The sequence below is a fragment of the Lactuca sativa genome, chromosome 5 (genome assembly GCF_002870075.4).
Source record: "Lactuca sativa cultivar Salinas chromosome 5, Lsat_Salinas_v11, whole genome shotgun sequence".
Taxonomy (NCBI): Eukaryota; Viridiplantae; Streptophyta; class Magnoliopsida; order Asterales; family Asteraceae; genus Lactuca; species Lactuca sativa.
In genome coordinates, this window is record NC_056627.2 from 270,643,424 (window position 1) to 270,656,406 (window position 12,983).

The 12,983-nt window shown below is 37.6% G+C and overlaps 1 long non-coding RNA gene across 1 annotated transcript in view; it reads left to right on the forward strand.

The window, feature by feature from the left end:
• The first annotated feature begins 2,960 nt into the window (after positions 1 to 2,960).
• Positions 2,961 to 12,983, forward strand: part of LOC111912460 (uncharacterized) — a 32,225-nt gene continuing 22,202 nt past the window's right edge. The window contains exons 1-2 of the long non-coding RNA XR_002857172.3: positions 2,961 to 3,471; positions 4,480 to 4,636. This is a non-coding gene — a long non-coding RNA (uncharacterized LOC111912460). The remainder of the gene's footprint in view (positions 3,472 to 4,479; positions 4,637 to 12,983) is intronic.

Here is a 12,983-nt window from a genome sequence, read left to right on the forward strand (position 1 = left end):
AGAAAAATAGTGAAAAATGGTCTTAATTGGTACAAAAATATATATGAAATGTCGATTTTATTGTACGTTTAAGTGAAAAGTTCATCTTACGATACCATTCTCTCATGTTTTTTATGTATTTTCAAAGGAGGCTAAACTAACATACAGAACAGTGATACCATTTTTTGTATCGTTTCTTCAGTTAGAGTTCGTTTTTTGCATGCAAAATACTATTAATGTCAATCATGTAATTTTTAGCTCACTCTTCTCTTAACACGTAATAATATTGCCGTTAAATTGATATTGTATCTTGAATTTTGTACATATATAACTAGTTTTGAATAAAAATAGTAACTTATACAACACTGAATAATCAAATTAAACTTAAACTAAAGGCACAACTTAAACCGATAAAGCATTATGATTCAAGATATCCAAATAAATATATAAATTGTAAAGCAAATAATTTTAAAGTTTTAAGTTTCAAAATGGTGTTATAATATAATGAAAAGCTTAGTTAATTTTGGAGTGACGAGGATGAAGATAATTAAATAAATTAATATCACCACAATGAGCTAACACGTGTCCGTTTATGATCTACATCATAAAATTGATTTTGTTGAATACCTATAAATTTCGATATTTTGGGAGCCTAGAGTCATCCATGACACAGCTACTTTAATAAGAAACCCCATTTGCTTAATTAATTGGATAATTAGGAAATGGTTGTTATCCCATGATTGGAGTTGCAATATAGATTTTTAATTAGTTGATTAATTAACTATTAATTATGGTCTTATGGATTGTTACTTAATCGCATGTTATGGAAGAAAGCCAAATATGTATTTTGGATATGGGGTTACGTCACCCCATCACTCCCTTAACCTTTGGTGGCTTATTAAAATTTTAACATTAACAAAACATAGATTATATAAAATGTAAATACAATTATTCCTTATTTGAAAATAAATTGATGCATAATAAAATCAAATACATGCCGGCATACACAAAAGTAAAAGATTTTAGTATTATATGATATTTACTGTATTAATTCGATGATCTATATTATTTAATTAACAATCTTTATGAAAAGTTTATAGTTGATTCTCTTTTAATTATTCAACACCAAATAACCATAGTGTATGATACTTGATATATTTTAATTATGTTCTATCGATGAAATAACTATTTAATCTTAGTTGTCTAAAGAAATAATCGTATTTAAGTGAAAATTAATATCATAAAATGATAGCTAACAATATTCATGTTCTTTAAGTTATTTATAATTTATTTATGCGATTTTAGTCATTTATCGTTTATTTGTATTTAGTGGGTCAGTAAAGATTTTTTATGTTTTTATTACACACTTGAAGTGGATTTCAACAAGGTAATTATGCCATATTGGATGTCATAATCGACTTAATAACAATGTCAGGTGTATATATATATATATATATATATATATATATATATATATATATATATATATATATATATATATATATATATATATATATATATATATATATATATATATATATATATATATATATATATATATAAGTGAACACAATTTCTTCATATTGAAGATCATAGTTGATGTAACGGTGTATTCAATATCAGTTTGCCCTTATTGTCAGAATTTAGTGGAAGATAATACTAAAGACGTGTTTTTAATGATGCAAGGTGGTTAGCATGTTGTTCAATGTTCAGATTTTCCATCATACCATGAAGGTGTTTGAGTGGGTAATTAATCAAAACTTATATGTTTTTAGATCAAAAGATTTTATTTTTGAAAAAATTGTAGTTTTTTCTTACAAGTGGTTTGCACATAGAAATCGTAAACTTAAAGTCAAGTGTGTTAGCGGGATACCCTCTTTTGCCTATTACTATGTAATTGTTTTGCTTTTGTTAGCTTTTAGCTGGTTTCTAGAATATTTAAATGTTAAAAAGATATGAAAACCCAAAAAATTATTTATTTGTTTATTCGGGTATAATTAAATGATAAGCGAACCAAAAAACAGATTGAATAGTATTATTTGTCAAAATATGAAATTAACCTTTAAATGAATCTTTTTGTACATAACTTTTTCTGACCATCTTACTTGTAGAAGACATCATAAGAACATTTTTCATTGATCATAAGATCAAAATTAGCCGTATAACATAACCTATAACAAAATGATTAGAAACATGTGGTTAACGATATTTTGCTATTACAAGATTGTACATACATAAAGAAAATCATTTAGTTGAGTGTGATTGGCTAAACAGCAAAACGAATTAAATTCGTTGAATTTGAAGAACGATGAGAGCAAAAAAATACAAATAGAAACGTGTTGGGTTAATGTCGTTTGATGTTGACTTCAATATGAAGACGACATGTTTTGTTTTATTTAATGAGAATTCATTTTTAGAGGATTAAACGCGGATTTTAGGCTGTAGACGTGTATAATTATATACTATTTTAATCAACATATCTAAAGCTTTTCTTTGAAAATCAATTTTTACGTTTATTAAATTGCAAAAAGAACAATTAAGATATTTGATAGTTTTCATTGGTTATTGATTATTCTATAACGAATAACTAACAATGAGACGGTTGTTAAACAACAATTAAATACGTGATTAGTTATATAATTAACGACCTAACCTTCCTCCATTATTAGCAATTTGTTTAGTGTTTCTTGGGTTCCACCTTTCCCATTTCAGAACCCTCCAGTCTCATTTGACTTATATTTCCAATTTCTTAATTTTTTTTTTGTTATATGCCTATATTTATTAAAACACCGATATTATATCTGCAGTTGATGCAGGAAACATTTATCGAACAATAAGATCATAACAAATACGTAAGGAAAAATATAAAAGTTAATCGTCTAAAAAGTTATATAAAACACGGAAGCATAAACTTTGGATCTTACTCTCAAATCTAATTACAATAATACTTAACAAGAAATAACGAATATTACAAGCCTGCCTAATTCAATTGAGATCTTCTGATCTGGATAGTGGAATGAGTTTTCTAGTAGATCTTAAGAACTCTCTTTAAATCCTTCAACAATCCCTAAACAAATTTTATGTGTGTATTATGTATCCTGGATATGCTTCTCATCATGTATTTATGTATAGTTTGATATATAACCAAATATGAAAGATATTGGAGATTTAGGAGACCTTGAGGGGCTGTTTGATACCCATCTGACCCAAACCGAGTCAGATGAACAGCTTTCTCGGTCAGATGTATTGTGTTTGATAGGAGCTGTCTCGGTCAGCTTGTCTGGCCCAAATAGATGTCTCGCTCAGATCTGAAAATGTTGCTGACTCGCCCAAAAGACCATCCTACCCTCTAATAATTTTCTCGTGACCTAAAAATAACGCGTCCAAAATCAGACGCCTCCTCCACCTCCATCGAACAGCTCCCTCCCTGTCGCTGCCATCTCCCTTCTGGTCTCCTCTTTCCTTCAGCCGGATCTTCTTCTTCTACAGCAGGTCAGCTCCCTCTCTATCGCTTCCCTCTAATTTCTGCATCAATTGAATTTGATTTTTCTATCCCCGGTTGAATTTCTGCATCAATTGCATCAATCAGAAGCCTTTTAGGTGTCATGATTCCTCTTGGGCCATATTCATGCCACTCCCACTCGTTATTTGCAATAAAACGATTTAGAAGGCTGTAATCATTTTAATAAACTTAAGGTAACTTCGATGCATCTGGCCCGTTTCAATTTTATGCTATAAACCCACTTCAGCCACGTTATTTTATATAAGGGTAATTTGGGAACTCAATTAATAAAGAGCATCTATAACACAAAAACTGGAGTTGCTTATTATCGTATCTGATGTTGTTTATATAAAGCTTCAATGTTCAAATAAAGATGTCAAAAGTTGGATTTATAAATCTATCTGATGTTGTTTATTATAAATCTATATGAATTTGTGTATTGCTCTATCTGTGTAAAGCTTCAGTGTGTTATAAATCACAAAACATATGATAAAGCAATTGTGAGATATTTCAAGACTTATAATCTATCTGATGTTGTTGTTTATGATAAAGCTTCAATTTTCAAATAAAGATGATAAAGTTTCAATGTTCAAATAAAGATGTCAATTTTTTTTTGTGTATTTCTCTAACTTTATGAAATATGAATTTGTTTATGAAATCTTGTGTTTAGATGTGTTATTGTTATAAATTCAGAATTATTTTTATGTATTGCTCTAATTTTATGAAATCTGAATTTATGAGGGGTAGGAAAGTCATTTAACGTACAATAAATCATTGGTCCACTACCAAATCATATGTTTTTAACTCAAGGAGAACATGAATAAAAGGCATCTAAGGACATGAATTAAGCATGTTTCCATGGAAGTATAGAATTTTTTTTTTTGTGTAGAATCTGAATTTATGAGGGGTAGGAAAGTCAAAAAATTTATAATTAATTAGCAACTTAATCTATCACTATATCTAACAGAAGGGTAAAATGGTCATTTTTCATCACTCAGCACATTCAGTCAGATGTATAATCAAACAACAGGATTTCTTACTCAGTCAGGATTTCTTACCCAGACAGACCTTTCCCAGTCAGCACTTTCTCAGTCAGTAACTATCAAATGGAGCCTGAGTCAAACCGGGAAATCTGTACCAACCTAAAATTATGAGGTAAAAATTTCGTTTTAATTCAGCCAAAACATTAAGTATCTTTAAGTCGCTATTCAATATCCGTTAATTAAATATTCAAAAGTACTTTATAAGAATACAATTATCAGAGTACTAACCCAAAATCATCAAAATGCGGAAACATGGGTGGACGTGTTGCGATCAAGCCGAGTCCTTCCTTTTCGAACTGGAAGTACCTGAAACCATAGCCATAAAAAAACCGTAAACACAAAGCTTAGTGTGTTTCCTAAAATACCACATACCATACATGATAATCACATACTGGGCCCCCTCCCTACATTGGACCTTGCCCGACTTCAAGTCCCACCCGGCATCAGGCCCCGCCCAGCATCGAGCCCCGCTCGGTATACAAATCTATCAGTCACCAAGCTCCGCCTGGCATCGGGCCCTGCCCGGTACACATATAATCATACAGCAATGCAATAATCATAAAGACAATAGCATATCATACAGTCATCGAGCCCCGTCCAACATCGGGTTGTGCCTGGTAAGGTCCAAAATATGATCTAAAAGGATAAAGTTTCCAACTTTATCCATTGAGACTACCCCAAAAGGTCCAAAACCCAATCCATAAAGCTTAATAATGCAAGAGCTTAACCAATAAGCACTTAATCCTTAAAGTCCAAAGTCCATCCTTTCCAGAAGTGATTCTAACACTAAACCATCCCAAAGGTTGGTGCTTAATAGACATGTATGCCTAATGTATGTCTTGAAACCATATTAGGTCAAAATGAGGATTTATGACGTAATCTCTATGCATGACATCAAAACTTTATTATACTCCAGATCCAAGACACTACTAGATCACCTTGACTTGAAGATTCATAAATTTGCAAACTTTATCATGTTTAACCATTCTAACAATCAAGAACAAGAATATAATAGGACAAAACTCAATATCTAACAACTTGTTAAGTAAAAAGTCGAGTCTTGGACACTTACAAGGGTTCAAAAGAGTGCCAAGATGAAGAATGGGTACTTTCTTGCTTGATCTTTGCTCCCTTCCTCCTCATTCTCTAGCTTCAAAGAGTACCGAACTAGCTCAAAACTAGTGGAAGGTGATTAGGGTTTGCAGGGAACGATTTGGGGGAATGGAGCTGATGTGTGGGAGGCTATGAGGGGTTAAGGATCTTTAAATAGGGCTCAATCCCTTAAACTTTAGGGTTTTCTCCATCAACTGCCACCACGTCGTGGTACAACACTACCATGCCGTGGTGGCCCATAAAAATCTGCACCCAAAAGCTTATTGTCACGTCGTGGTGAAGCATCACCACATCGTGGCCAAAAAGAACTCATACACAAATCGGAAACAATTTCATATTTGGAATTGAGTGTTACAAATCTCCCCCGGTTGAATTAGATTTCATTCTCGAAATCATTCCTTAATATCCCAGGCACGCCAGAAAGCCTGAGCAACACAACCACAACCCTGATGTAGACTGATCAAGCAACCCCGGGCATAGAACAACCTTCCCAAAGATGCAATCGAACCCAGCCTTAACAGGGCTCCCAAATCCTGACAATGAACAGATCCTTACTCGACTTAAATTAACCCTTGAAGAATAACCATTTCTACTCTACCCGGAATCTAAAATCTTAAACTTATCTGACTCCCCGACAGACAGTCCATACTGAATCGCTACTAATTTCAACTCCACTTTGCATTCCAAACTGATTACCCAACGTCGGATTACTTGTTGTTTCCAATGGAAAACAGAATCACTGACCATTTGTTGTTGTCGAAAACTTTTCACTTAATAAAAGGGATTAGATAATCCTTGGAGTAAGAGAATCATCTTGAAGTTATCAAATCCATGAACATAATGAGCAACATGAGACAATCTAAGAGTCAATCCTTCTAGTCTTGGATAAGTCACATATTCTTTAACTGCCGAACCGATACGCTACCTCTATAATTCCAAAGTCCAAAAACTTGACAAACCTACCCATAGGTAGAACCATTCCAAAACACAATCACAAGGGCTTGTTTTACCATCAAAATTGAAACATCCTTTTACCCTGAACCCTTCAATTGATTCCCTTGGCATATAGATTTCTTAATTCATATCTTATTGAAATAAAGATATTTCACATAAACACTAACGGTTCCCAAAACGAGTCTCAACCAAAAGCTGACTCGGTACATAACTTATAACCCGAGATCCCTGGATCTACACTTTCATTTCACCCAAAATCTTCTGATTCACAACAAACATTTACTAAACTGGGATATAAAAATTCTCAAATCACCGCTGAGACCGCTAGTCTTGCACTTGGTCCATCCATCGGCTTCCTGAGAGTCCAACCGATTAGGATACCCTAGCCTATGCATTGCTCTATGCCACCCACTGGCCACATACTCAACCCACTAAAACCATGATCCAATACCTTGACCCAACCGGTCACTACCAGGTCTTACTCGCACTGCCACCCCCATATGGGCCTCACCTACGGTCTCACCCAGTCTATACCAACAAATGGGCCACGCCCACAGGTCTCAACCAATCGAGAGCTACACATGTCTAACCTCTCCTTCGACCCCAATGGTCCTCCCCCTATAACAAATAAATGCTCTCCAAAAATATTTTCCATCTTGCCCAAGGCACAAACTAATCCTCCGTTATACAAAAGACCATCCCAACGATGGTCTATCTCAATCTGGCGAATATTAAGATCACATCGCAGACTTACAACATTCCCACAACTGATTGATGTCCTGGTGAATGCTACGGCTACCTCGTAGTCTTACAACACTTCCATACGATCTATCAATTCAGTGAATTCTACGGCCACCCCGCAGTCTTACGACACTTCTGCTCCGCCATGGTCACCACCCATGGTCTTACCATTCCTCTACCATGCCGCCCAAAATCATCTTGATTTGAATACTCATCCGACTATAACCCAATCAGGTGTTTGGGTCATGCTTCAAACCCATAGCCTTAATTAGACAAGAGCAGGCAGAAAGGCCTAACACCACCCTCGACTTGGATCCATCCACATACCCATCATGCGTCACTACAGATGTGTAACGAAACCTGAATATCCTTTCCTGTACAATCCTTTAGACCAACGATTATCCCCTACTTGTGCTCAATTGCACCCTTCCAATCCATAGTATTTGAGGGATTTCCAATCCATCCCGCAACCTTGTGATTCAAACTATCGACATCCTCACAAATGCCAACGTTCCATTACTAGCCAATCTCGGTGATTGCACAACTCTTGAAATCCATATGAACATTTCCTGAAACCTCAGCAAATCTGACAACCCCAATAGCTTCCAATACTTATAACACCAATTCCTTAAGTCCCTTATGTTGGTGAAAAACACCATAACCCTTGCTCTGAACTGGAAAATCACTCTAACTCCCCATCCTCAGTAGAATCTATGAATTCTAACCATCTTCAACCCTTATGATAATAAAATCCCCCTGGAACTTCCAAAGACCAAACAAACTCATGTGGCTGCCACCTTCATCTTCTTGTTACCGCTCATTTCCTAGAAAAGATAGCATTTGGACCCAAAGGTCCTGCCACAACGACTTCCACTCCCACCTAAACAAATGCAATTACGCCCGAACTCTGAATTCACTGATGAACTAATCCTGCTAATTCGACTATAGATCTCCCAATCAATACCCCTAAACTGAACCAATCAAAGAACAGGAACGATCACCCAACAACTAAATCCCGCTCTACGAGATACGACCCACTAATGACTCTTTGGCATGCAAAATGGCATTTAACAATTCTTGATGATATAAACCAGGCAAAAACAGAGAACTAACGCGGAGATAATACTTACCCATACCCAACAAGATTTCAAAGCAATATTAATACAGATAATAATCAAGGGGAAAGCAAAAGATAATATACCTATGATACCATCTGATGAAATCCTGACCTCCCCTCCCTGCCGAAGAACCTGCGATGGACCCTAAGCCGCCCCAATCACTACGTGTTGGAGATTCGCCTTGATATGGCCAGGCTGATGACAATGATGGCACAATTCTACCTTCAGGTTGCACTCTTGGCGGAGGTGGCCCGTCCATCCACACCTACCGCATTTAGACTTTCCGTGCAAACGCTCTTGTGCCCCTTCATCCTTCATGAAAACATCATGGCCCCTCTGTAACATCCCAAAATTCAAGGCCAAAATTTCATTTTGAAGTGAGTTATTATAAAAACCAAAAGTATAAGAAAACATCCATAATAACATATCATGCCAAAACCAGTACGTCAATAATTAAAACATGTCACCATAAAATCGCATCATAGTATAATCCCAAAGATCTCCTGCGCGGAAAACATAGTGTGATGTGCTGCGATCGAGCCGACTCCTTTCTTTTGAAGACGAAGTACCTGAAACCAAGACTGAAAACCATAAGCACGAAGCTTAGTGAGTTCCCCAGATACCACATACCATACATAACCATGAGCCATACATAACAAAAATTTCCATAATCAAGTAAGGTGCAATGTGCCAAGCATAGTATTGCTAAGGTGTTATGTGCCAAAAATAGTCTTGCTAAGGTGCTATGTGCCAAACATAGTCTTGCTGTTATGCCACGGGCCATACGTGGTCTTCTTGGTCAAGCCTGGGGTCACTCCCTGGGTCTTATAGATAGGTGCCAAGGGCCACCCCCTGGTCTTCCATGCAAGCATCACAAAGACAACTATACATACTACTCTACTAGACTACTCCGCATATATTGTTCCAGGAGCCACCTCCTGGTCTTTCATACATAATAGCATACAGTGTGCCAGGAGCCACCTCCCGGTCTTTCATACATGTTGCCTAGGGCTAACCCCCGAGTCTTCCTACCCGACATAATAACATATTATGCGCCAGGAGTCGTCTCCTGGTCTTTCATGCATAATGCCTAGGGCTAACCCCGGGTCTTCCTACCATACATACACCAAATGGGCCGACATTGTGGCCGTAGACCCATACAAGTAGTGAGGAGACTCACCTCCCATCGCCGAAAACTCGCTGAACACCTCTGACTACTAACCGACAACTTTTGAACCGCTGACCCTTCGGCTTTCCGAACTGTCAATACCCAAACTAACATTTAGATCTATAATCCAAAAGTCAACACTGGTCAAACTTGGTCAAAGTCAACAGTCAAAGTCAACATCCAATTGACCTGACTCGCCGAGTTGGTCTACCAACTCGTCGAGTCCATACTCCTCAAATCCTAAAACAACCCCAAATCCACTCGTCGATTCTAGCAATAACTCGATGGGTTCTCCTTCAACCACTCAATCGGGACCAACTTCATCCGACTCGCCGAGTTCATCCTTGAACTCGTCGAGTTCATCATCCACATATGAATGTGTCTAGTATGTGATTCACCGAGTTGTATAAACAACTCGTCGAGTCGATCCTCGTAACGAAGGAGAGTGCCTTAGACTGGCCAAGTTCTTCCTTGAACTCATCGAGTACGAGGAACTTCATGACCATTATGGACTCAGGCTGACTAAGTCCCTTTCCAATCCTAACTCATACCCTTAAAAGAAGGGTTTTTGGGGCAAGAACTGGCCTAATTCACCGAGTCCCACAACTAACTCGCCGAGTCCCTTTATCTCCAACACTATCCAGACTATTCCAGTCAAGCTCAAGGCATTCAAGACTCAGATCTGGCCTCCTAGGGTCGGGATATCACACAAACTTGCTACATTTGCACCCTTACATGGCCCTTTTTGCTCAAAAGGCTATAATAACCACTTAATCTTTGCATGGGGAGGTTTGATGGCATAAAGCTCCCACGTTTATGCCTTTACTTCACTAAACACCCTTAGATATGAAAGGATCTAGCTTGGGGACGTCCAAATCCCACAAGACATCCTCCTTGGACCATAAACTCCATAAAAAGGGACATAAAGAGATCTATCAAACTAGAAGTCAAGGAAGGAACTTGATTACCAAAATAAGCAGCAAATGGTGTGAATCTTCTGGATCTACTCCTCCCTCCTTGGATCACCAATCTCCTTCACCTTCCAAGCTCCAAGAATTCTTCAATACTCACAAAATAGCTCACAAGCTCAAAGGAGACTCAAGGGTTTTGCTATGGACGTGAGAGAGTATCCAGGGGGCTGGTGGAAGGCCATAATGTTCCTTAAATAGGGTACAAGTCTCGTAAATAGGGGTTTCCCAAACCTGGCCAACTCGCGCGAGTTAGTCTTCTGACTCGTCGAGTAGGTCACTAAGCCTGCGACCAAATCGCGTCCCAACTCATCGAGTCACCCTCCTCATTTGAGATTCCTTCCCTTTCTAAGCCTTCTGAATTAAGGGTGTTACACCCTCGGGTCTCTAACATAATCCATGGCTTCATCCAACTGCTCAGATCGTCGAGTCAGACCATGAGTCCGCTTCCTCGTCCCCAGTTGCCTATCCGAACCAATCTTCTACTCCTGAGTTACTTCGACCATCCCATCAACTGCCTGAACAGCCAAAATTCGATCCTCGAACCTGGCGACCAATCTATCAGTGACACGAACAATGATATCGGGTAACTCCTCGTGTAAAGCTCGCGAAACCTCTGTGTCAATCCAGTCATGGGATCGATTCTCCTTAAAACATGATGCATAACCCACCTCTGATCCTATATGAAAAAAAAAGCTAGCAGTAGGATCCTCCTTCCCGAAGGATTCTAGAGCCCCATAAGCTTTGAGCTCCAGATAAGCCCCCAACTGTCCCGCTACAATCTCGGTCAGAAAAGCCCCGTGATGATCATCCAAGAGCTCTAAAATCCCCTCCTTGACCAAACCAAAGATCACAGGAACCCTCTCCGAAATACCATGGGTAATCTCTGACGAGATGAACTCCCGCATGAGCTCATCGATCGACCCAGTACCTACACATGAGCCTGAGCCTGAATCTGAACCTGAACCTCATTCCTGAGTGCTCATCACCATTCTAAAAACAACCAAACAAATGATCATAACATATCCAAGAATCCTCATCCCACAGGCTACCAAGATTCTCCATGACTCTACCTGATTCAAGTATGTATCATGTGCTTTTAGTAGCACGGGCCCAATACTAGCTTCAACACCTACCCATACTCTTCTCAAGAATCATCCTGAATCCTATAAATCACCATTTCAACTGATACTCCAAATGCTCGCTAAAAAGCTCAGCTAAATCCATTGAGTACTTCCTAGGATTTCCTAGGTATCCGACCTCACCCTGCCATCAGTTGCTGAAGAACTCCCCATAATATCAGTTACCCACCTCATGAATACAACCACATGCAACAAATCTTAGATAATCCTTCGAGTAAAAGACTCGTCCCTACAACTGTTAGACTCAAATGAGAGTTGCACAATAGGATCAAAAAAGTTCGTCACTCTGAGATTATCCAACCTTTGTCCCATGTGACTTGACATATTCACTTAATAGCTAACTCACATCACTTAACAATTCCACAAAGCACAAAGAAATCAGCATTCGAGCAGTAGCACTTCAATCCATAGAATAACCAAGTACATCCAAACTCACATACTACAACTCATGATAGGAACTTCCATTCTCGCTGCCGATTTTCTTACGCATGCAATTTATACACCATGCAAGATCAAATAGACTATCAAATAAAAGACTCTACCCTAGGACCACAACAAACGAGGAACATGAAATAAGGCCAAATCAATCATTCTAGCGTTATATGATCCTATTCGAGCATACACATAGCAATCCCTTATACCAATACATATTCCTAAACTAGCATCCCATGCTTCATAGGCTACAAGGCATCACATATCATGTCAATCTATCACTGACTGATCAGTACTAGCATGCAAGTCTACAAGCTCATACAATAGGCATGCAAATGCATCTCTCCTAGAAATCTATCATGAAAACACTGAGCATATCCTTAGCCCTAACTAGCATGCGATTCACAGATTCATAAATCAAATCATATCAGTTAACATGTATGGGTATTTTGGGAAAACTTACTTGAGCATGGTCGATTGCATGCATCACACCCCCTTTATCTTTATAAAATCTTCTTAGAAATTTGTTTCCTTTTTACAAAATCTTTTTAAAGACTCGTTTCTTTCAAAAGATTATCAATTCCTCAGTTTGAGTTCATACATACTCGAGAGTGTGCCTGAATCTCTCAAACTAAGGCTTTGATACCAACTTGTAACGACCCAAAATTATGAGGTAAAAATTTCATTTTAATTTAGCCAAAACATTTACTATCTTTAAGTCAACTTTCAATATTCATTAATTAAATATTCAAAAGTACTTTATAAGAATACAATTATCAGAGTACTATCCCAAAATCATCATAATGAGGAAACATGGGTGGAC